This window comes from Saimiri boliviensis, chromosome 13 (genome assembly GCF_048565385.1).
Source record: "Saimiri boliviensis isolate mSaiBol1 chromosome 13, mSaiBol1.pri, whole genome shotgun sequence".
Lineage (NCBI taxonomy): Eukaryota > Metazoa > Chordata > Mammalia > Primates > Cebidae > Saimiri > Saimiri boliviensis.
Window position 1 is genome coordinate 78612156 of NC_133461.1, and position 24074 is coordinate 78636229.

The 24074-nt window shown below is 40.9% G+C and overlaps 1 long non-coding RNA gene and 1 other non-coding gene across 2 annotated transcripts in view; one reads left to right on the forward strand and one right to left on the reverse strand.

Annotated features, from left to right (window-relative positions):
* The window catches only part of LOC141580833 (uncharacterized), a 193524-nt gene that overhangs the window by 62496 nt on the left and 106954 nt on the right, over window positions 1-24074 (forward strand). The window lies entirely within an intron of this gene.
* On the reverse strand, window positions 4417-4524 carry LOC120361565 (U6 spliceosomal RNA). Its single transcript, XR_005577742.1, has one exon. It is a non-coding gene; the product is annotated as a U6 spliceosomal RNA (small nuclear RNA).

A 24074-nucleotide genomic window follows, 5' to 3' on the forward strand; every position in this document is an offset into this window, starting at 1 on the left:
GGAGAGAATTCAGAGAGAAAAGATAATGTATCTAGGTTATTTCTTAGTTCATTTATTTTGAGATGAAGTCTTACTCTGTCACCCAGGCTGGAGTGCAGTGGTATGATCTCAGCTCACTGTAACCTCTGCCTCCCTGGTTTAGGCGATTCTCCTGTGTCAGCTCCCTGAGTAGCAGGGATTACAGGCACATGCCACCACTCCAGGCTAATTTTTGTATTTTCAGTAGAGACAAGGTTTTGCCATGTTGGCCAGGCTGGTCTGGAACTCCTGACCTAAGGAGATCCATCCGTCTCGGCCTCCCAAAATGCTGGATTACAAGCGTGAGTCACCATACCCAGCTGATCCAGGTTATTTCTTAGTGAAGGTCTGGAATTAAAAAAAACCTGTTAACTGTTTCATCATCACAACTTTTTAATATACTCTGTGACAGAACAATGTGGGCTCTGTGGTTACTATTATTGTTATTGGCAGTGATGACAATGTAATTCATTGCCATTGTGATTACAGATACATCACAAGCCCCTCTCTCTGGACACCCTGCAACTCCATTGCAGTCCTCTTCATAAGTCAGGGGTGTGGTGGAAAACTCCCAGAAATGGGAGATGCACTCCTTACAAGAGGCAGAGTGGTGCAGATGTAGCGTGAGTAGGCTCTGAAACCAGACAGCCATTCAAAGGCAGGCTTCAAATGCTGGCTCTCGACGGCTTGCCTGCTGTGAGGCCACCAGCAAATCACTTGAACTCCCTGTGTGTGTTTCCCCATCTGTTAAATTGGGGTGATAACAGTACCGGCCTCATAGGGTTATATGACAATTAAATGCATGTAAAGCATTCACAACAGTGCCCTACAGACAGTATGCATTCAATAATGCCTGTCATGCTTATGGCCCTACGTCATGCAAAGTGGTCTCTTGAAGGTACAATCAGCATGACGCTAGGAGGGCACTTATTAAATTAATGCAGTTGTCTTCTTGTATTTAAACATCAGTGAGAATAATTTATATTCATTTTTCTTTTAAAATTCTTCCCCAGTTCAGTAAATGGGTGGTAAATATTTGAAGAATTTGTTTTTACTAATATCATGTGTTTGTTAGCGTTTAATATTTGATGCATACCAAAGGGTGTATGCGTTGAATATATAAATGTTAGCCTCTCCTCTTCTCTCTTCTTGTTTCTCCTCCAGAAATGAACACTTTCCGGAATTTTTTAAATTTTTAATTTTTTTCTTTTAAGAAGCAGTTTTGCCCAGCTAATTTTTTGTATTTTTAGTAGAGACGGAGTTTCACCATGTTGACCAGGATGGTCTCAATCTCTTGACCTCGTGATCCACCCGCCTCGGCCTCCCAAAGTGCTGGGATTTGTGGCGCGTGCCTGTAATCCCAGCTACTCAGGAGGCTGAGGCAGGAGAATTGCCTGAACCCAGGAGGCGGAGGTGGCGGTGAGCCGAGACCGCGTCATTGCACTCCAGCCTGGGTAACAAGAGCGAAACTCCGTCTCAAAAAAAAAAAAAAAAAAAAAAAAAAAGCAGTTTTGCTCTTGTTGCCCAGGCTGGAGTGCAGTGGCGTGCTTTCGGCTCACTGCAAACTCTGCCTTCTGGGTTCAAGCGATTCTCCTGCCTCAGCCTTTTGACTAGCTGAGACTACAGACACCCGCCACCACACTCAACTAATTGTATTTTTAGAAGCAATGAGGTTTCACTATGTTGGCCAGGCTGGTCTAGAACTCCTGACCTCAGGCCACTTTCTGGAATGCACAGATTTTTTCCTTTTTTTTTGAGAGCGTCTCACTGTCATCAGGCTAGAGTGCAGTGGCGTGATCTTGGCTCACTGCTACCTCCGCCTCCTGGGTTCAAGTGATATCCCTGCCCCAGCCTCCCGAGTAGCTGGGACTACAGGCGCACACCACCACACCCGGATTTTTTTTTTTTTTTTTTGTATTTTAGTAGAGATAGGGTTTCACTATGTTGGCCAGGCTGGTCTCGATCTCCTGACCTTGTTATCCACCTGCCTCAGGCTCCCAAAGTTCTGGGATTATGGACAGGAGTCACTGCGCCCGGCCTAAAATGCACACATTTTAAATGTACAACTTGATTAATTTTTACCCAGTATACACTTATGTAAGCTGTGTATACTTACGCAGTATACACCTGGATTGGGTCATGGAATATTATTTGTACTCTAGAAACATCCCTTTCCAGTCAATCCTCCCTCCACCCGCATCCCAAGGTAGCCACTGTTCTGATTTGTGCCATTGTAGATTAGTTTTGGAATTGTGAAGCATGTACTCTTGTCTTTCGGGCTGGCAGCATTCTAGTTGTAAGATTCCTCCATAGTGTTGTATGCAGCAGTAGTTCATTCATTTTTGTGGATGAGGAGTATTCCACTGTAGAATAAACCATGCAATGTATTCACTTATTCTATTATTCATGGGCATTTGTGTTGTGTCTGTTTTCTGGCTGTGATTAAGAAACCTGCCATGAATTCTCCTGTCCTTATCTTTTGGGGCACATATTTACTTATTAATGTTGGGTATAACTGGAGTTTAGTTGCTATGTCACCAGGTAGGTACATGCTATCATAGATACTTTAAACAGTTTTCCAATATTTGGTATTGTTAAAAAACGTTTCTAGCCATATTGGTAGTTGCAGTGGGCTCTAGTGAGCTATGCGTTTCCCTTTGTCTCAATTTTAGTTGCATCCAATAACTTTTGTTTTCTTTTTTGTTTGTTTGTTTTTTTGAGACAAGATCTCATGCTGTAGCCCAGGCTGGAGAGCAGAGGCATGGACACTGCTCACTGCAGCCTTGACCTCCAGGGCTTAAGTGATTCTCCCACCTCAGCCTCCTGAGCAGCTGGGACTACAGGTGTGCACCACTGTGCCCAGCTGATTTTTGTATTTTTTGTAGAGCTGGGGTTTTGCTTTTTCCTGTTGGCTGGGCTGGTCTTGAACTCCTGGGCTCAAGTGATCTTCCCACCTTGGCCTCCCAAAGTGCTGGGATTACAGAAGTGAGCCACCACGCCCGGCCATAGTTGTGTCCAATAACTTGTGACATGTTATTTTCATTGCCACTCAGTTCAAAATGTTTTCTAATTTCCATATGTATATATTGCAAATATTTTCTCCTATTCTGTGACTTGCCTTTTCTTGTTATTCATGGTATTTTTTGTTGTTGACTAGAAACTCGATATTTTCATGAGTTATTTTTTCACTTTTACTCATGCGTTATTTAGAAAAGTATATTCCCTAATTTCTGAATATCCAGAAATTTCCTAGTTATCTTTCTGCCTTGGACTTCTTGCTCAATTTCATGGCCGTCAAAGATATTCTCTGAATTATTTTAGTAATTTAAAATTTCCTTAGGTATGTTAAAATTTCCAACAGTGTGTGTGGATCTGAGTTTTTCTCCCTGAGTTCTGTCAGTTTTTGCTTTATTTTGAGGCTATGTTATTAGGTGTATACAAAGTTAGGCTGAATTTTTTTTTTATTAAATTGATCCTTTATTGTTAGGAAATATCATTCAGTAAAACTGCCTGCCTTAAAGTTTATTTGTCTGATATTTGTCTAGCTACAGCAGCTTTCTTTTGATTGTTTGCTTGGTATATGTTTTTCATCCTTTTAGCTTCAACTTTTTCCATTTTTGGGCTGCTGCGTAACAAACCACCCCCAAATTTAGTGGCATAAACCAACGAACATTTTATTATGCTTGTTATTATGGGTGAGGAATTTGGACATCGCTTAGCAGGGACACTTTATATCTGTTCTACATTGTCTGGAGTCTTGGCTGGAAAGATGTAAATTATTGGGGGCTAGAATCTGGAGACTTCTTCAATAACATGTCTGGTACCTGGACTGGGCTAATTTGGGACTGGACTCAGCTAGGACTATGGATTTTAGTGCCTACTTGGACTTCCTTATAACGTGGCAGCCTTGAGTAGTCAGATTTCTCACACAGTGGCTTAGAGCTCTAAAAGTGACTGTTCCACCAAACAAAGCATAAATTGCGTAGACTTTTATGCTCTTGCCTCAAAAGTCCTGCAGTATTACTTCTGCCGTACTCTATTGGTTGAAGGAATCACATGCCCACACAGACTGGGGAAGGGAGACAGACCCCATCTCTTAATGAGAGGAGTGCCGAAGGATTTGTGGCTATGTTTTAAAACTGCCACACAACTTTTCTTTTTGTATCCTTATATTTGAGGTTCATTTTTATCCAGTCTCACAATCTTTGTCTTTCAACTGGCATCTTTGGACCACTTATATTTAATTACTGACATTATGATTGAAATCCATCATAATTTACTTTCTATTTTTTTTTGTTAATTTTGTTCCGCTTTTTCTCCTTCTTCAGATTATTAACGTATTTAAAAAATCATTCCATTTCCCTACTCTAAAGCTTGTTAACTGTACATTCTTCTATTATTCTTTGGTGATTACCCTAGAATTTGCATGCCATCTTTGCTCAAGGGGCCATGCTAATCTTCTCTGTATTCTTCCCATCTTGATGAATATGCTGCCAAAGTGAACACAGTGATTAGCCTAGAGATTGCAACATGTATGATTATTTTGTTATAACCAATCTTAAATTACTAGAGTTGGCCTCTATATCCATGGGTTCCACATCTGTGGATTCAACCAACCTTTGATCAAAAATGTTTGGGGGAAAAAAATGGATGGTTACATCTGTATTGAACATGTACAGACTTTTCTCTTGTTATTATTTCCCTAAGCAATACAGTGAAACAACTATTTACATAGCTCTTAGAGTGTATTAGGTATAATAAGTCATCTAGATAATTTAAAGTACATGGAAGGATGTGTATAGGTTATAGGCAAATACTGTGCCATTTTAGGTAAGGGACTTGAACATCTGTGGATTTTGGTGTCTGCAGGAAGTCCTGGATCAAATCCCCAACAGATAAGTAGGAACAACTGTACGTATGTCATATCCTGGACAATGCAAGAACCTCAAAACACTTTAACTCTGTTTACCCTTCTCCTGCTTTTTGTGCTATTGTTAACATATATTTAATTCTCTATAAATTTTGAACTCTGGAAGACATTAGTGTTATTGTTTTATATAGTAAATATTAATTTAGATTTATCCATACATTTTACCTTTTTGGTGCTATTCCTTCTCTTTTTAAAAATATATATATTTTTTGAGACAAGAGTCTCACTTTGTCACCCAGGCTGGAGTGCAGTGGCACAATCCGGTTCACTGCAACTTCTACTTCCTGGATTCAAGTGATTCTTGTGCCTCAGCCTCCACAGTAGCTGGGTCTACAGGCATGTGCTGTCACACCCAGCTAATTTTTGTATTTTTAGTAGCAGTGGGGTTTCACTATGTTGGCTAGGCTGGTCTAGAACTTCTGATCTCAGATGATCTGCCCATCTTGGCCTCCCAAAGTGCTGGGATTGCAGGTGTAAGCCATTGTGCCTGGCCTGTTTATTCCATCTTGCATTACTGATTTCATCTGGGATTATCTTCTGCCTGAAAAAATTCTTTCAGTATTTCTTTGAATGTAGCTATGCCAACAATAAGTTCTCTCAGTTTTTGTTTGCCCTAAAATATCTTTACTATGCCTTCACTTTTGAAGGATATTTTCACTGAGTGTAGCATTTTTAAGTTGGTAATTATTTTCTTTCAGTGTTTTAACAATTTTCTTTAACTATCCATTTTTTCTCTTGCTTAGCTGTCAGTTTTATTGTTGCTCTTTTGAAAACAATGTGGGTTTTTTCCTCTGGTTGCTTTTAAAATTTTTCTGTTTTTTGTTTCCAGCAGTTTTTCTGTGATATAGCTAGGGGTGTGTGTGTGTGTGTGTGTGTGTGTGTGTGTGTGTGTGTGTCTGTCTGTCTGTCTGTCTGTCTGTCTGTCTGTCTGGTATGAGGATAAATTCTTTGCACTGTAGCTTGATGTTTTTCATCATTTTGGAAAATTCTCAGCCAGTACTTGTTTAAAAATTGGTTCTATCCCATTCTTCTCTTCATCTGGGTCTCTGGGTCCCAATTACAAATATGTTAGATGTTTTTACCATGCCTTTATAGCAATTACTTTTTTTTTTTTTTTTTTTTTTTGAGATTGAGTCTCACTCTGCTGCCCGAGCTGGAGTGTAGTGGCACAATCTTGGCTCATTGCAATGTTTGCTTTCTGGTTCAAGCAATTCTCCTGCTTTAGCCTCTGGAGCAGCTGGGATTACAGGCACCCACCACCATGCCCAGCGAATTTTTATATTTTTAATAGAGACAAGGATTTTGCATGTTGGCCAGGCTGGTCTCAAACTCCTGACCTCAATGGATTCATCTACCTCAGCCTCCCAAAGTGCTGAGATTACAGGTGTGAGCCACCGTACCTGGCCAATTACATTTTTTTTCCAACTTTTCATTCTTTTGTTTTGTTTTGTGTTGCTTTGAGGCAGAGTCTTGCTCTGTCACCAGGCTAGAGTACAATGGCTTGATCTCCTCTCACTGCAGCCTCCACCTCCCGGGTTCAAGTGATTCTCCAGGCTTAGCCTCCCAAGTAGCTGGGATTACTAGTGCGTGCCACCATGCCTGGCTAATTTTTGAATTTTTAGTAGAGAAGGGGTTTCACTGTGTTAGCCAGGTTGATCTTGAACTCCTGACCTCAGGTGATCCGCCCGCCTTGGCTGCCCAAAATGCTGGGATTACAGGTGTGAGCCAACATGCCCGGCTCCATTTTTCATTCTTTTGTCTCTGTTTTTTACTATCTTGTCTTGGCTATGTCTAATCTGCTTTTGAACCCATCTATTCAATTCTTAATTTCAGTAATTTTATTGTCTTAATTCTAAGATTTTCATTTGACTTTTTTTGTTGTTTGTTTGATTGAGATGGAGTCCTGCCCTATTGCCCAAGCTGGAGTGCAATGGCATGATCTGGGCTCACTGCAACTCTGCCTCCTAGGTTTAAGCGATTCTCCTGCCTCAGCCTCTTGAAAAGCTAGGATTACAGGTTCCTGTCACCACGCCTGGCTAATTTTTTGTATCTTTAGTAGAGACAGGGTTTCACCATGTTGACCAGGCAGTTGTCGAACTCCTGACCTTGTGATTTTTCTGGTTTTACTTGACTTTCTTTCTTTTCTTTTTTTTTTTTTTTAAGCCGACTCCAGTTCTTTGGTAAAATTTCCTTTCTTTTATTTCCTTGAACATATTAATAATAGTTATTTCAAACTCTCTGTCTAATAACTCCAATATCTACATCACTGTGTTCCATTTTTTGTTTTCCCCTCTTGGTTTTTAGTCATTTGATCCTATTTCTTGGCATGCCTAGTAATTTTCCACTGAGATCTAGACATCATGTATAAAAAATAGTATTCTCTAGCTATCTTCCATCAAAGGTTATTACATTATGTCAGGGAAATAAGGTACTCTCAGTTTCATGCTGATGCAATTGAGGATAGGTCTAGGAGCTTTGTTAGAGTTGGTCTATTTCTAGCTGTGCCTAGGGCATATTCCAAGATTCCTAAGGCTAGTCTCTCTTACCTCTAGAGCTTAACTCACTTTTAGGGGCATAGCTCTTTAGCAATCTCAACTAAAATCCTGAAGTATTTATCAGGTTTCTTCCTCACTGATGGGCCTTGAACTCCAACCTCTGACTCTCTAGTATAGTGAGATTTCTGCAAGCCTCTCTGATGCTCTGCCTTCAGCCTTTATTGCTCCACATCCTGAAATGGCAAGTGACATAAAGGAAAAATCAGAGTCAGATGTACGGCTTACCTCACTTCCTTTATCTATGTGCTCTTGGCTGCACCAGTCCTGCCAAATTCTGTTGCTCTCTGATGCTTTTGTACCATTGTTTTATGTAACTAATCTAAGCATTCCAGTTGTTATCAGTGGAATGATATTTTAATATTCTCACACTTAAAAAACAGTTTATTGCCTGTACATGTCTGTATAAACAATTTCTTGCTTTTGATATTTATAAAAAATGATTGCTACAAACTGCAGAAAAAATATTTAAAAATATGGTATTATATTGTTTATTAGTTTTGTATTGCTGCATAACAAATTATCACCAAAACTGGTGACCTCAGATGATAAATATTGATCTTACAACTTTTCATGCATCATGAACTTGGAAGTGGCTTAGCTATGGATCATGAACTTAGAAGTGGTTCTGGCTTGGTATTTTTCTTTTTTAAAATTTTTTAAATTTTTCTTTTTAAATATATTTTATTGCACTTTAGGTTCTGGGGTATATGTAAAGAACATTCAGGATTGTTGCATAGGTACATACATGGTAATGTGATTTGCTGCCTCCATCCCCCCATCATCTATATCTGGCATTTCTCCCCATGTTATTCCTCTCCAACTCCCTACCCCTGCTGTGCCTCCCCTAGTCTCCCCCAACAAATCCCAGTGTGTGATGCTCCCCTCCCTGTGTCCACGTGTTCTCATTGTTCAACATCTGCCTATGAATGAGAACATGCGGTGTTGGATTTTCTGTTCTTGTGTTAGTTTGCTGAGAATGATGGTTTTCAGATTCATCCATGTCCCTGCAAAGGACACGAACTCGTCATTTTTTTATGGCTGCATAGTATTCCATGGTGTGTATGTGCCACATTTCCCTTGTCCAGTCTATCATCGGTGGGCATTTGGGTTGGTTCCACATCTTTGTTATTGTAAACAGTGCCGCAACGAACATACATGTGCATATGTCTTTATAATAGAACGATTTGTAATCCTGTGGCTATATACCCAGTAATGGGATTGCTGGGTCAAATGGAATTTCTGTTTCTAGGTCCTTGAGGAATCGCCACACTGTCTTCCACAATGGTTGAACTATTTACACTCCCACCAACAGTGTAAAAGTGTTCCTATTTCTTCACATCCTCTCCAGCATCTGTTGTCTCCAGATTTTTTAATGATTGCCATTCTAACTGGTGTGAGATGGTATCTCAATGTGGTTTTGATTTGCATTTCTCTAATGACCAGTGATGATGAGCATTTTTTCATATCTTTCTTGGCCTCATATACGTCTTCTTTCAAAAGGTACCTGTTCATATCCTTCACCCACTTTTGAATTGATTTGTTTGTTTGTTTGTTTGTTTTTTTGTAAATCTGTTTTAGTTCTTTGTAGATTCTGGATATTAGCCCTTTGCTAGATGGGTACATTGCAAAAATTTTTTCCCATTCTGTTGGTTGCCAGTTCACTCTAATCGTTATTTTATTTTATTTTATTTTGCTGTGCAGAAGCTCTGGAGTTTAATTAGATCTCATTTGTCTATTTTGGCTTTTATTGCCAATGCTTTTGGTGTTTTAGTCATGAAGTCCTTGCCTATGCCTATGTCCTGAATGGTTTTGCCTAGGTTTTCTTCTAGGGTTTTTATGGTGTTAGGTCTTATGTTTAAGTCTTTAATCCGTCTGGAGTTAATTTTAGTGTGAGGTGTCAGGAAGGGGTCCAGTTTCTGCTTTCTGCACATGGCTAGCCAGTTTTCCCAACACCATTTATTGAACAGAGAATCCTTTCCCCATTGCTTGTTTTTGTCAGGTTTGTCAAAGATCAGATGGTTGTAGATGTGTGGCATTGCCTCTGAGACCTCTGTTCTGTTCCATTGGTCTATATTTCTGTTTTGGTACCAGTACCATGCTGTTTTGATTACTGTAGCCTGTAATATAATTTGAAGTCAGGTAGTGTGATGCCTCCAGGTTTGTTCTTTTTGCTTAGAATTGACTTGGCTATGCGGGCTCTCTTTTGGTTCCATATGAAGTTTAAGGTGGTTTTTTCCAGTTCTGTGAAGAGGGTCATAGGTAACTTGTTGGGGATAGCATCAAATCTGTAAATAACTTTGGGCAGTATGGTCATTTTCACAGTATTGATTCTTCCTAACCATGAGCATGGAATGTTTTTCCATGTGTTTGTGTCCTCTCTTATTTCCTTGAGCAGTGGTTTGTAGTTCTCCTTGAAGAGGTCCTTTACATCCTTTGTTAATTGTATTCCTAGGTATTTTATTCTCTTTGTAGCAATTGTGAATGGCAGTTCGTTCTTGATTTGGCTCTCTTTAAGTCTGTTATTGGTTTATAGGAATGCTTGTGATTTCTGCACATTGATTTTGTATCCTGAGACTTTGCTGAAGTTGCTTATCAGTTTCAGGAGATTTTGGGCTGAGACAATGGGGTCTCCTAAATATGTAACCATGTCATCTACAAATAGAGACCATTTGACTTTCACCTTTCCTAATTGAATACCCTTTATTTCTTTTTCTTACCTGATTGCTCTGGCTAGAACTTCCAATACTATATTGAATAGGAGTGGTAAGAGAGGGCATCTTTGTCTAGTGCCAGATTTCAAAGGGAATGCTTCCAGTTTTTGCCCATTAAATATGATATTGGCTGTGGGTTTGTCATAAATAGCTTTTATTATTTTGAGACACGTTCTGCCGATACCTAGTTTATTGAGAGATTTTAGCATAAAGGGCTGTTGGATTTTGTCAAAGGCCTTCTCTGCATCTGTTGAGACAATCATGTGGTTTTTGTCTTTGGTTCTGTTTATGTGGTGGATTACATTTATAGACTTGTGTATGTTGAACCAGCCTTGCATCCCTGGGATGAAGCCTGCTTGATCGTGATGGATAAACTTTTTGATGTGCTGTTGCCATGGGTTTGCCAGTATTTTATTGAATATTTTTGCATCTATGTTCATCATGGATATTGGCCTGAAGTTTCTTTTCTTGTTAAGTCTCTGCTTGGTTTTGGTATCAGGATGATGTTGGTCTCATAAAATGATTTGGGAAAGATTCCCTCTTTTTGGATTGTTTGGAGTGGTTTCAGAAGGAATGGTACCAGTTCCTCTTTGTATGTCTGGTAGAATTTGGCTATGAAGCCATCTGGACCTGGGCTTTTTTTGGATGGTAGGCTATTAATTTCTGCCTCAACTTCAGCCCTTGTTATTGGTCTATTCAGGGTTTTGACTTCTTCCTGGTTTAGGCTTGACAGGGTGTAAGTGTCCAGGAATTTACCCATTTCTTCCAGGTTTATTGGTTTATGTACACAGAGTTGTTTGTAGTAATCTCTGATGATAGTTTGTATTTCTGTGGTATCTGTGGTGATATCCCCTTTATTTTTTATTGCATCTATTTGATTCTTCTCTCTCTCTCTTTTTTTATTAATTTCGCTGGTGATCTGTCTATTTTGTTGATCTTTTCAAAAAGCCAACTCCTGGATTTATTACTTTTTTGAAGGGTTTTTTTTTGTGTGTGTCTCTATCTCCTTTAGTTCTGCTCTGATCTTAGTTATCTCTCGTCTTCTGCTAGCTTTTGCGTTTTTTTGATCTTGCTCCTTTAGCTCTTTCAATTTTGATGATAGGATGTCAATTTTAGATCTTTCCTTGCTTCTCATTTGGGCATTTATTGCTATAAATTTCCCTCTAGACACTGCTTTAAATGTGTCCCAGAGATTCTGGTATGTTGTGTCTTTGTTCTCATTGGTTTCAAAGAACATCTTTATTTCTGCCTTCATTTCATTGTTTATTCAGTCAACATTCAAGAGCCAGTTGTTCAGTTCCCATAAAGTTGTGCAGTTCTGAGTTAGTTTCTTAATCCTGAGTTCTAATTTGATTGCACTGTGGTCTGAGAGACTGTTTGTTGTGATTTCCATTCTTTTGCTTTTACTGAGGAGTGATTTACTTCCAATTATGTGGTCAATTTTAGAGTAGGTGTGATGTGGTGCTGAGAAGAATGTATATTCTGTGGATTTGGGGTGGAGAGTTCTGTAAATGTCTATTAGGTTTGCTTGGTCCGGATCTGAGTTTAAGTCCTCGATATCCTTATTAATTTTCTGTCTCGTTGATCCATCTAACATTGTCAGTGAAGTGTTAAAGTCTCCCACTATTACTGTTTGGGAGTCTAAGTCTCCCTGTAGGTCATTAGGAACTTGCTTTATGTACCTGGGTGCTCCTGTATTGGGTGCATATATATTTAGGATTGTTAGCTCTTCTTGTTGCATTGATCCTTTTACCATTATGTAATGCCCTTCTTTGTCTCTTTTGATCTTTGTTGGTTTAAAGTCTATTTTATCAGAGACTAGGATTTCAACTCCTGCCTTTCTTTTGCTCTCCATTTGCTTGGTAGATCTTCCTCCATCCCTTTATTTTGAGCCTATGTGTATCCTTGCATGTGAGATGGGTTTTCTGAATACAGCACACCAATGGGTTTTGACTTTTTATCCAATTTGCCAGTCTGTTTCTTTTGATTGGGTCATTTAGCCCATTTACCTTTAAGGTTAATATTGTTATGTGTGAATTTGATCCTGCCATTTTGATGCTTGCTCGTTGTTTTGCCCGTAAGTTGATGCAGTTTCTTCATTGTGTCAATGCTCTTGAACATTTGGTACGTTTTTGGAGTGGCTGGTACTGGTTGTTCCTTTCTATGTTTAGTGCTTCCTTCAGGAGCTCTTGTAGGGCAGTCCTGGTGGTGATGAAATCTCTCAGCAATTGCTTGTTCGTAAAGGATTTTATTTTTCCTTTGCTTATTAAGCTTAGTTTGGCTGGATATGAGATTCTAGGTTGAAAGTTCTTTAAGGATGCTGAATATTGGCCCACACTCTCTTCTGGCTTGTAGGGTTTCTGCAGAGAGATCCACTGTGAGTCTGATGGGCTTCCCTTTGTGGGTAACCCAACTTTTCTCTTTGGCTGCCCTTAGCATTTTCTCTTTTATTTCAACCCTGGTGAATCTGATGACTATGTGCCTTCAGGTTGCTCTTCTTGAGGAATATCTTTTTGGTGTTCTCTGTATTTTCTGGACTTGAATATTGGCCTGCCTTGCTAGGTTGGGGAAGTTCTCTTGGATAATATCATGAAGAGTGTTTTCCAGCTTGTATTCATTCTCTCTGTCACATTCAGGTACAACTGTCAAATGTAGATTAGGTCTTTTCACATAATCCCATATTTCTTGGAGGCTTTGTTCATTTCTTTTTACTGTTTTTTCTCTAATTTTGCCTTCTTCTTTTATTTCATTGAGTTGATCTTCAATCTCTAATATCCTTTCTTCTGCTTGTTCGATTCAGCTATTGAAACTTGTGTATGCTTCACAAAGTTCCCATGTCGTGTTTTGCAGTTTCATCAATTCATTTATATTATTCTATGCTGTTTATTCTCGTTAGCATTTCATCAAACTTTTTCAAGGTTCTTAGTTTCTTTGCATTGGGTTAGAACATGTTCTTTTAGCTCAGAGAAGTTTGTTATTACCCACTTTCTGAAGGCTGTTTCTGTCAATTCATCAGACTCGTTCTCCATCCAGCCTTGTTCCCTTGCTGGTGAGGAGCTGTGATCCCTTGGAGGAGGAGAGGCATTCTGGTTTTGGGTATTTTCATCCTTGCACTGGTTTCTTCTCATCTTTTGGATTTATCTATCTGTGGTCTTTGTGGTCAGTGACTTTCAGATGGGATCTCTGAGTGGACGTCCTTTTTGTTGATGATGAAGTTATTTCTTTCTGTTTTTTAGTTTTCCTTCTAACAGTCAGGTCCCTTTGCTGTAACACTATTGGAGGTCCACTCCAGACCCTGTTTGCCTGGGGATCACCTGCGATGGCTGCAGAACAGTAAGGGTTGCTGCCAGTTTCTTCTTCTGTTATCTTTGTTCCAGAAGGATACCCACCAGATGTCAGCCTGAGCTCTCCTTTATGAGGTGTCTCTGAATATATGGGGACTGGGGAGCTGCTTGAGGAGACAATCTGTCCCTTATAGGAGCTCAAGTGCTGAGCCGTGAGCTCTGTTGTTCCATTCAGAGCTGCTGGGCAGGTACGTTTAAGTCTGCTGCAGTGGAACTCATACTGGCTTGGGATTTTTCATGGGGTTGAGGTCAGATGTTGGTAGGGGATACAGTGATCTGAAGGCTTGACTAGCGATGGGGAATCTTCTTCTAAAGTGGCACACTCGTGGCTGGCATGTTGTTGCTAGATATTGGCAGGAAGACCAAGTGCTCCACATGGGCCTCTCCACAGGCTGCTTAAAGGTCTTGATGACTAGTGATTGGCTTTCTTTTTCTTTTTTTTTTGAGAGGGTGTCTCACTGTGTCACACAGGCTGGAGTGTAGTGGTAGCATCTTAGCTCACTGAAACCTCTGCCTTCTGGGTTCAAGTGATTCTCTTGCCTCAGCCTACTGAGTAGCTGGGATTACAGATACCTGTCACCACATCTGACTGATTTTTGTATTTTAGTAGTGACAGGGTTTCATCATGTTGGCTAAGCTGGTCTTGAACTCCTGAGCTCAAGTGATCTGCCTGCCTTGCCCTTCCAAAGTGCTCAGATTACAGACATGCATGAGCTACCACATCTGGCTGTGATTGGCTTTTCTAGAACAAATGATATAAGAGAGTAAGGCAGAAGTGGCTATATCTTTTTTGATTTAGTTGTGGGAGTCACATACCATCACTTTTTCCATGTTCATTAGAAATGAGTCACTGGGGCCTGGCATGATGGCTCATGCCTTTATTGCTGGCACTTTGGGAAGCCAAGGCATGCGGGTCACTTGAGGCCAGGAGTTCAAGACCAGCCTGGCCAACATGGTGAAACCCTGTCTCTATTAAAAAGACAAAAATTAGCCAGGCATGGTGGCACATGCCTGTAGTTCCAGCTATTTGGTAGGCTGAGGCAGGAGAATCACTTGAACCTGGCAGGTGGAGATTGTAGTGAGAGGAGATTGCCCCACTACACTTCAGCCTGGGCAGCAAGTGAGACCCTGTCTCAGGAAAAAAAAAAGTCACTAGGTGAGGTTTGGTGGCTCATACCTGTAGTTCTGATGCTCTGAGAGTCTGAGGTGGGAGGCTTGCTTGAGTCAAACAGTTTGAGACCAGACTGGCCAACATAATGAGAGTTCGTCTCTACAAAAAAATTAAAAAAAAGAAAAAAAAGAAAAAAAAAGAAATGAGTCACTAAATCTGGCCCACATTCAAGAAAAGGGAAATTAGCCTCCATCTTTGGAAAGATAGGGTGTCAAAAAATTTGCAAACACCTTTAAGATTTACCATATATTGTATGTAAGTTTCTGAGATTCGGTTTTTCAACCAACATTATGTTTCTAAGTTTCCTCCATCTTGTTGCAAGGAGTTATAATTCATCTATTTTTACAACTTTATAATATTCCACATTGTGAATGGATCACAACTTACTTCTCCCTTCTCTGATTGTCTTGTTGGTGATCATATGGTTTGTAGAGTCATCATAAAGAAAATAATTCATCTTAAGCTTCTTGAAATCATTTCAAATAATTAATTTGTAGTTAATTTGAGCCTAAAAAGCAAGCCAGTACAATGAGTTTGGACGGCACTGGCAATGGACGTTTCAACGGTGTAGGTATTAGAACGTGCTGTGAATACTCTTTCCCCATTATGGCCTTATTCTGTAGCCCCCAAGAAGATCATTAACATTTCAGAACTATTTGTTTGCAGTTATTTTGGCTGTGAAGGTAAGTACCTGATCTCGCAATGGGGACAGAAAAATCAGGAACTAGATTGGGCCAGCTCATTCTCTCTAGAATGAAATGGAGGCAGCAAGATGAGATCAGGTTTAGTTAGTCTTTCCCTGCAAGCCATGGTTAAGATTAGACTCAAAACACAGAAAGCTGATGCCTGTGTGTGTTTATAGTTTCCTAGGAAACAATTCCAGCTCTAAAGCCCATGTCTATCATCTGAAGTCCTTGAGACAATCACTCAAAGTGGCTGAGTGCCACTCGCTGTTTCACTAGAACATGAGCATCGGCCCAGGAAGCAGTGCGGGGAAGTGGGAAGGACACAAACTACATTCAGGCTGACCTGGGTTTGAATCCTGGCCTTGACACTAGGTTTTTACGATGGGCAACTTATGTAACTTCTTTCATCTCTAGTTTTCTCATCTGCAAAATGGGCATGTGCAGTGTGAATGTTTGTCACCTCCAAAACTCACATTGAAATTTAATCCCCAATGAGGGGGTATTAAGAAGTGGTGCCTTTAAGAGGTGATTGAGTCATGAAGGCTTTACCTTCATGAATGGAGGAGTCCATTCATGAATCAATGAATTAGAGCGTTACCATGAAAGTGGGACTGGTGGCTTTATAAGAAGAGAGACCTGAGCTAGCGTGCTCAGCCTCCTTGGGACTCTGCAGAGAATTCCCACCAGCAAGAAGACCCTCACCAGATACACCCCCTTGACCTTGGACTTCTCATCCTCCATGACTTTAAGAAATTCCCTTTCTTTATAAATTATTCCGTTTTTGGTATTCTGTTATAAACAATATAAAACTGACTAAGACAGCATGATTGTACCTTCCTTACTGGATTCTTGTGAGGATTATATGCCAGATTGTATTGAAGATGCCTACGATGATGGCTGGCAATATTAGATTTTCAATAAAAGACAGCTTTGTGTCATTATCATCATGATTGTCACCATCATCATATAGGAAAGCTCTGGAGATAAGTAAGGCTCTAGGCCTCTCAGGGGGTCCTGAAATCTTTGTTATTCCGCTATTCAGGTTTGTGTCCCTGTGCAAGTCACTAAGTTATTCCTGTTTCCCAAGGCTGGGTCATTGCATTATGGCTTTTTTCTTAAAGAGGGAAGGGGAAGGGTTCTACCTAATTAGAAATACAGTAGTCAGATTTAGGGCTAGGCCTGCTGTAACCTATAGGCAAATGCTTATGGACTGACAATCAATTTGAAAAGGAAGATAGGCTGTATAGCAATCTGCACCAGGGAGACCCACACATAGCAAAAGATTCTCATCTGTGCCACAGGGCTTTAAGCTGTCACTGAATTCAGCTGATTTTTAAATGCATTAATAGATGATGTACCCATGGGATAAGAAGAAGACAGCCAGTTTAGGGAGCCTATCAGGTCCTAGGAGATGAATTAATGGTGGGCCGTCAGCTTCGTTTTGTGCTTTAGTTCAAGGTAGAGGTTCTGATCAATCAGTTTCCACATGACTCTTGTTTATTTGTTGGTTAATTTATTTATGAAACATTTATGAAATATCTCCATGTGCCTAGTACACTGTGTTAGGTGCTGTGGGGGATACAGAAAGATTATCTGTCTGTCTGTCTGTCTATCTATCCATCCATTCATGTATCTATCTATCTATACTCTATTTACTATTTATTCATCCATCCATCCATCCACCCATCATCTATCTATCCATGCACTATCTATCTACACAAACACATCACTCCAAGGAGCATTGAGTTCAATGAGTTCATTTATATGGCTTATATATGTGCAAGCAACTATAAAACAAGAAATAAAGTTGGTGAGGTCATAAGGTCATCAGAGAAATGCCAGTTAAATTTTATGGGACTTCAGGAGAGAGAGAGAGAAAGTATTACCTATAGGTAGATTGCATGAAGCCTCCTGGCTGGTCTTGTTGCTTCCAATCCCATTCCTCTCCATTTAATTCTGCATGTCATTTCTGCTCTAATCATTCCAAAACACCAATTTCAGCATGTCCTACTTTTTTTCAAAACTCTGAATTTTTTGTTTCCAACTGTGCTGATTTCAAAGTCTCTTTCAGATTGTTCTATTATCTCTTCTTCTTTAGATAGGATTTTTTCTTTTTTTGGAGATGGAGGTGGGAGTGATGGTAGTAGTGGGGTTTGTAAATCACCTGCCCTGGTTTTGGATTTCCTCATATATTTTGTGATTTTGGGATTTTGGTACAAGTGCACCTTCCCCTGGGGTTGTTGTCCGTGGAAATTGTTTTGTCTTGGGTTGTGGAGGCCTGCCTATGGAGCAACCGACTGTGCTTGACTCAGCCTGGGGCCTATGGGTTACCATACTGAGGGTTACCTTGAATTAGGGTTTTTACTTACACATGGCCTTTGAGCTGTACCCTGAGGTGATGAACAAGGACATTCTAGTTCCTGTTTATGGATAGCCTAAGCTCTGCTAGTTTCTGGTTTCACTTAGTGAACCTAGCTCATGTTGTAAAGCCATGCGGCCTGTGACCTTGACTTGGCATGAAAACCTCAGGCCTTGTGGCTTCTGTTTTATTGATGCCCTGGGGGTTACGTGCAGATAACTCGTTAAATCTGGATCTCTAGTCCTAACTTGACCCCTGGTCAAATCCCAGCGCTGTAGGTGCCTAGATTCAACTACCTCTTTGTCGTCTGCATTTGGCTATCTTACGGCCATCTCCGATTTAACATGGTCAAAACAGGACTACTGATTTGTTGCTATGTATGTTAAACACACCACCATGTCATAGATATGTAAGTATAAACACTTGTAAGTGCCTGTTATATACAAATCAATTTCGTGGCTGCTATCTCGTGTATGTTTTATCTGTGTCTACATTACAGCTGTGTGGATCTATGTACCACACAGTGTGTATGTGTATGTAAAGCATAGCTACCCTGATTAATGCAGATATGCTTTGCCTAAGATATTCCAACAATCTCAAGATTTACAAGAAAGTGCTTTTTAGATAACAGTAGTCCCGACACTAAGTGCCTACCTCTTTATTACTGCATTCAGTTACTTCTTCCTTTCTTGTAAGCTCTGGTCCTGCTCACTTCAGACAGGAGAGGAAGGAACTTTCACAGCTTTGCCCCAAATCCAGAGTTTTGAAAAGTGCAGTCCCACCAACGACATGCATCAAGATCACCCAGGGTACTTGTTAACAAGAGTGTTCCTCAGACCTTCCGAAGCTAAACATTCTGGGGATAGAGACAAGGCCTGTCTATTTTTAAGAAGTTCTTCAGGCTATTCCTAAGTGCACTGTGGCTTGGGAACCACTGTCTGAATCCTTTTTCTCCTTTGGCAGCGAATCCTCTTCCTTCATGTAAAATATTTATGGAAGAGAATATTCTGGGAAGCCCAGGAAAGAGGGAGATGACTCATAGCCACCCCTTCCCATCCAACATTGCCTGGAGAGTCAGGGGGACCTGGTTGGGCCACACTGGGTGCCTGTGTACACCTTGCTGAGCTTTCGCATTGGCCATACTTGAACTTTCCAAAACAACAATTACTACTTTAAAATGCTTCTCATGATTTTTGTCTTGTTGGTCTAACACATACAATTCGGAAGAGGATGAAGAAGCTTAGATATCATTATAGGTTGGCCAACTGTCCTGGTTTGCTTGAGACCAAGAGGTTTTCTGGGATGCAACAGTGCCAAGACCAGGAAAGTTTTGAGCCAACCAAGATGAGTTGGTCACCCTAGCAAACATGTCTTGCAAGCCAGTTTATGAATTGAAACTAAATACATTAGGAAATAATAGTTTTGAAATCTACATGGGTTATAAAATAAGAAGGAAGACTAGTTTGGGATTAAGTATATTTTGGGATAGTTCAGATTTGTGTTTTGGAAACAGTTCACGATGCTGAAGGGTGAGAGGTTTCTTGCATTGTTTAATAAAGGTCTTGTATCCACTGTGTTGCATGGGCGGCCACTGTTTTTAAGTTGAGCTGTGTTTGACATCAATGGTGGAAGGTGAAGGATGCTTATTTCACAGCCCCAAGAGGAGGCTACCTCCTCTCCTTCCCTCCCCTCCCCTTCTCTCTCTTCCCCTCCTTCCCTCCCTTTCCCTTCCCCTTCCCTCCCTTTCCCTTCTCCTCCTCCTTCCATCCCTCCCTCCCTCTCCCTCTCTCTCTCTCTTTCTTTCTTCTTTTTTTTTTGAGATGGATTCTCACTCTGTAGCCCAGGCTGGAGTGCAGTGGTATGATCTCGGCTCACTGCAACCTCCTCCTTCTGGTGTCAAGTGATTACTGTACCTCAGCCTCCCAAGTAGTTGGGACTACAGGTGCGTGCCACCACGCCTGGCTAATTTTTATTTTTATTTTGGTAGATATGGGGTTCCACTGTGTTGCCTAGGGTGGTCTTGAACTCCTGAGCTCAGGCAATTCATCTACCTCGGCCTCCCAAAGTGCTGGGATTATAGGCATGAACCACCACACCCAGCTGAGGCTGACCTTTCTGACCTAACAATGGGTTGTTTGGGACCTTGTTGCGTGTTCCCAAGTTGTTTTGAGAGCACACAAAGTGGCAGGGTGGAATACATGGTAGATGGCACTTACACTCTGCTCAGCAGTCTGTGGTCAGATTTGGTGGCTGGGGTTTTTTCTATTGTCCCTTTCAGAATCTTTTGCAGCAGAGTTGACGTATCCATTCAGCAGGCCGGGCAGTGTCTAGTGCCAATACTTTTAAGGATCTGGGGAAATGTTTTAGTTTCTTTCAAATGATGAGAAAAAAAAATCTTTTAGGTTGAAGAGAATGTTTTTGTACATAACATTAATACATTTATCTTTATACCAAATGCAATCATAAAATACTTTTTTAATACAGCATTTATTTATTTAATTGTTTTGAGATGGGGTCCTGTCATGTTGCCCAGGCTGGAGTTGAACTTCTGTACTCAACCTCCTAGGTAGCTGGGACTACAGATGCATACCACCACACCCACTCTGGCATGATATAAACATTTAAACAAAAATCTAATTAAGGTTTTGTTTTGTTCATAGAGAAAAGGGCCCATGAGGGCAAGTGCTTAGGTTCCACAAAAGTCATAATGGAAGCCCAAGGTGGCAGCTGTCAGCCACTGTGGGCTGGGACAGGGAGAAAGGCCTGTGGGAGCAGCTTCTTCCTTAGGGGTTGGCTGAGGGGAAGAGCATGGGAGGGCAATGTGAGACGTGGACCTGTGGGAGCAGAACAGATGAGCTTGGGGACACAGCCCATGTGACATACCTGGAAGATGAAGTGTCTAAAGATGATGTTGATCAGGTTGACTTGCAAGCAACTGGAACAGGGTGTGTGTTCTGACATCACAGTGGCTGTCTTCCAGTGCAACTCCCTGGGGTCCTGTGGCAAGGGGGCTGCTGTCCTTCAGTGTCCACTCTCCTTTTCTTCCTTTGTCAGGAAGCCCCTCTGGTGGGTTGAATTGTGTCTTCTCCAAAGATCGGTTCAAGTCCTAACTCCTGGTACCTTATTTGGAAATAGGCCTTATTTGGAGATAGGAACTTTGTAGACATCATCAAATTTAAGATGAGATCATACTAGATTGGGGGTGGAGCCCTAAATCTAATGGCTGCTGTCTTGATAAAAGAAAAGATTTAGATACAGAGACACAAAGGCCCTATGACAAGGGAGGCAGAGGCTGTAATGACGCAGCCACAAGTTGAGTAATGCTAAGAATTGCCAGCCACCAGCAGAAGCAAGGGAGAGGTGTGGGACAGTTTCTCCCTGAGAGCCTCCTGAAGGAACCAACCGTGCCAACACCTTGAGGTTTCAGACTTCTGGCTTCTTAAACTGTGAGTGCATAAATCTCTGCTGTTTTAAGCTACCCAGTTTGCAGAACTTTGTTAGAGCAGCCTCAGCAAACCAATTCACCACCTAAATTGTGCTCCACAACCAGCCACCCAACAGAAAGACTGCATTTCCCAGCTTCCCTTGCAGCTAGGTTGCTGCATTCTGTTACTAGGTTTTAGTTACTGGGATGTGCACACATCCCAAGTCATGTGTGCAACTTTCTAATTGTGCCTTTAAACAGGAGGGAAGCATTGTGTCTTGCCTTTGCTCCTTCCCTGCTCTTTCCATTACTTCTGGCTGGGACATGTATGTAATGGTGGAGCTACAGCAGCCATCTTAGATTCCAAAATGGAAACCATGTGAACAGGCAGTCAGGGCTGTATGCTAGGAGGAAACCTGGGTTCCTCATTTTGCAGGAGTGCCTTATTGCCTTGGATTTTTAATGCTTGAATTCTTATGTGAGAGAGAAATAAACTACCATGTTAAACCAATATTATTTTGACACTTGTTATCGCAACTGAATGTTTTCCCTAAGTCATGATTGTCCTCTATACACCAGAGCTCCGTCTCTTTGCAGCTTCTTCCAGGTGTTGATATTTGGAAAGGGCATCTGGCCCCACTATCAGAAAGAACAATGTTTTGTGTTTTTAAAAAGTATTGTTTTTATAAAGATGGGGACAGATTGCATTGAGCTTTTTCTGCCTCACCCTCTGACAAAGCTCTTCCATGCAATGGGCAACATCCGTGAATGGGCCAGGGCTAGGGGGAGATTATTGCCAGGATAAATCTTCCTTATGGAGCTTGAATATGTGACCTTGACCTCTGCCCTTCACTCAGCAGATGCGTAGCCAGATTTGGGTGCTCTGGCATCTTCTAATTCTACTCCTGCCAGCACAAGGGGAGGGCAGGGAAATAAGGTGTTCTTTTGCTGTTTCCAGTCACCAGCTCTTCTTCCCTGGGAGCAGGAATGCCCTTTACAGTCTTCTTGTGTGTAGTGGGGCATTTCTTCTTGAAAATAACTTGTTTAATTTTTCTGTGGGATGTTATCAGTGAAGCTTTGCAGAGTAAGATTTATAAAGTGTGCTTGTGTATTTGGGTGAGGTGGTGGACAATGGGTGAGATGTGGAATGGGTTGGAAAAGATCTACCATTTGCTGAATGTTATCCTATTTTTAGCAAGTGCCTTGCCAGACATTACACCCTTAAATTTTCCAGACACTCTGGGCAAGGTGGCTCACACCTATAATCCCAGCATTCTGGGAGGCTGTGGTGAGCGGATCACCTGAGGTCAGGAGTTTGAGACCAGCCTGGCCAACATGGTGAAACCCTGTCTCTACTAAAATTACAAAAACTGGGCATGGTGGTATGCACCTGTAATCCCAGCTGCTTGGGAGATTTGAGACAGGAGAATCGCATGAATCCAGGAGGCGGAGGTTGCAGTGTGCTAAGATAGCACCATTGCGCTGGGTGACAACAGCGAAACTCTGTCTCAAAAAACAAACAAACAGACAAAATTTTCCAGACAATCCTGAGAGGTAGAAATTACCCTCCATATCTTAAACATTCGTGAACTGGTACCTACATGTGTTGATATTAAACATGTATAAACTGGGACACACATAGGTTGATAGCCTGTAAATGGCATTTGACTTCCAACTACATTTGATTTCAATGAATTTTTTCCATACAGTGAATTATACCCTTTGTTTTGTCTGTAAAGCATAATGGAAAAGTGGCAATTCTATAAATATTTGGCTGATGTGATATCGACCTGACCATTCAGGAAATACAAGCAAAAGAATTCTCTTGCATTGTTTAGGTTTCTGATCTGCACAGAGAAGTCTACTTTTGCCCTCTTAGGCTTCCTCATCTTCTGGTATCATAAACAAAGATGACAACAACCATCATACTGCTCTTGTTGTGTTAAAGAACATTGATCTCCAAACCAATGAAGCTAGTGAAAGTTTTTGTTTTAACCCAATAAAAGTGTTTTTGTTTCCCTGTTTCCTAATAGCTCTTTCAATAGTAAAGCAAAAATTGAAATTAGCATTCTAAATTGTCTTTATCCTTTTAAAATCTTATTTATATTAAAATTAATTTCATTACACAAAAGCTTGAATTAAGCATTTCTCTTTACTTGCAGATTCTGTCTGCCAATTTGCATGTGGGCCAACCCATGTAAAAAGGAAAGTTTTTTTTCCTTTTAAGTAACATTCATTTCCTAGTTTAAAAATTAACAACCAACCAAGAATAGCATTCAAGTGTATTGCCTTCTTATCTTTTCCCTATAATTAAAAATGTGCAATATAATTGTGATGAAACTTCACATTTTTTATCTTCCCACTTCCCACCCCTCACACATACAAATGGGCCCGTATATGGGTTTAACTGCACACACACACACACACACACACACACACACACACACACACAGAGTCCTCTAACCATAAACTACTTCTTTCTCCTGTCTTTTGCACATTGCAAATTGGCAGTGAAACAGTGAGGAAAAACACTCTCCCCAGGACTGTCTTCACCTTGCACTGGCATTCTGATATCCCAGGAGAAGGTTGAGAAATAGCACCTGTGAAATGCAAAGGGCAGGACGTTGCTGCTCACAACTTCTCCATTGCAGGAGAGACCCTGGCTCCATCCTGGCTCTGTCTGTTCTTGGATTGCGACAGGGCGGCCCCCAAAGCCTGCAATTCTTTCTTCTGGGTGTCATAAAGCATTTCAGTGGACAATTTGATCTTTTTCATTTTGCTTGCCTCACCCATGCAAACCCTCTCTGCTCTCTTTCAGAATTTCACAGCAAAGCTCTTGGGTCACACAGTTAGGTGTTGAAAAGAATAACCAATTC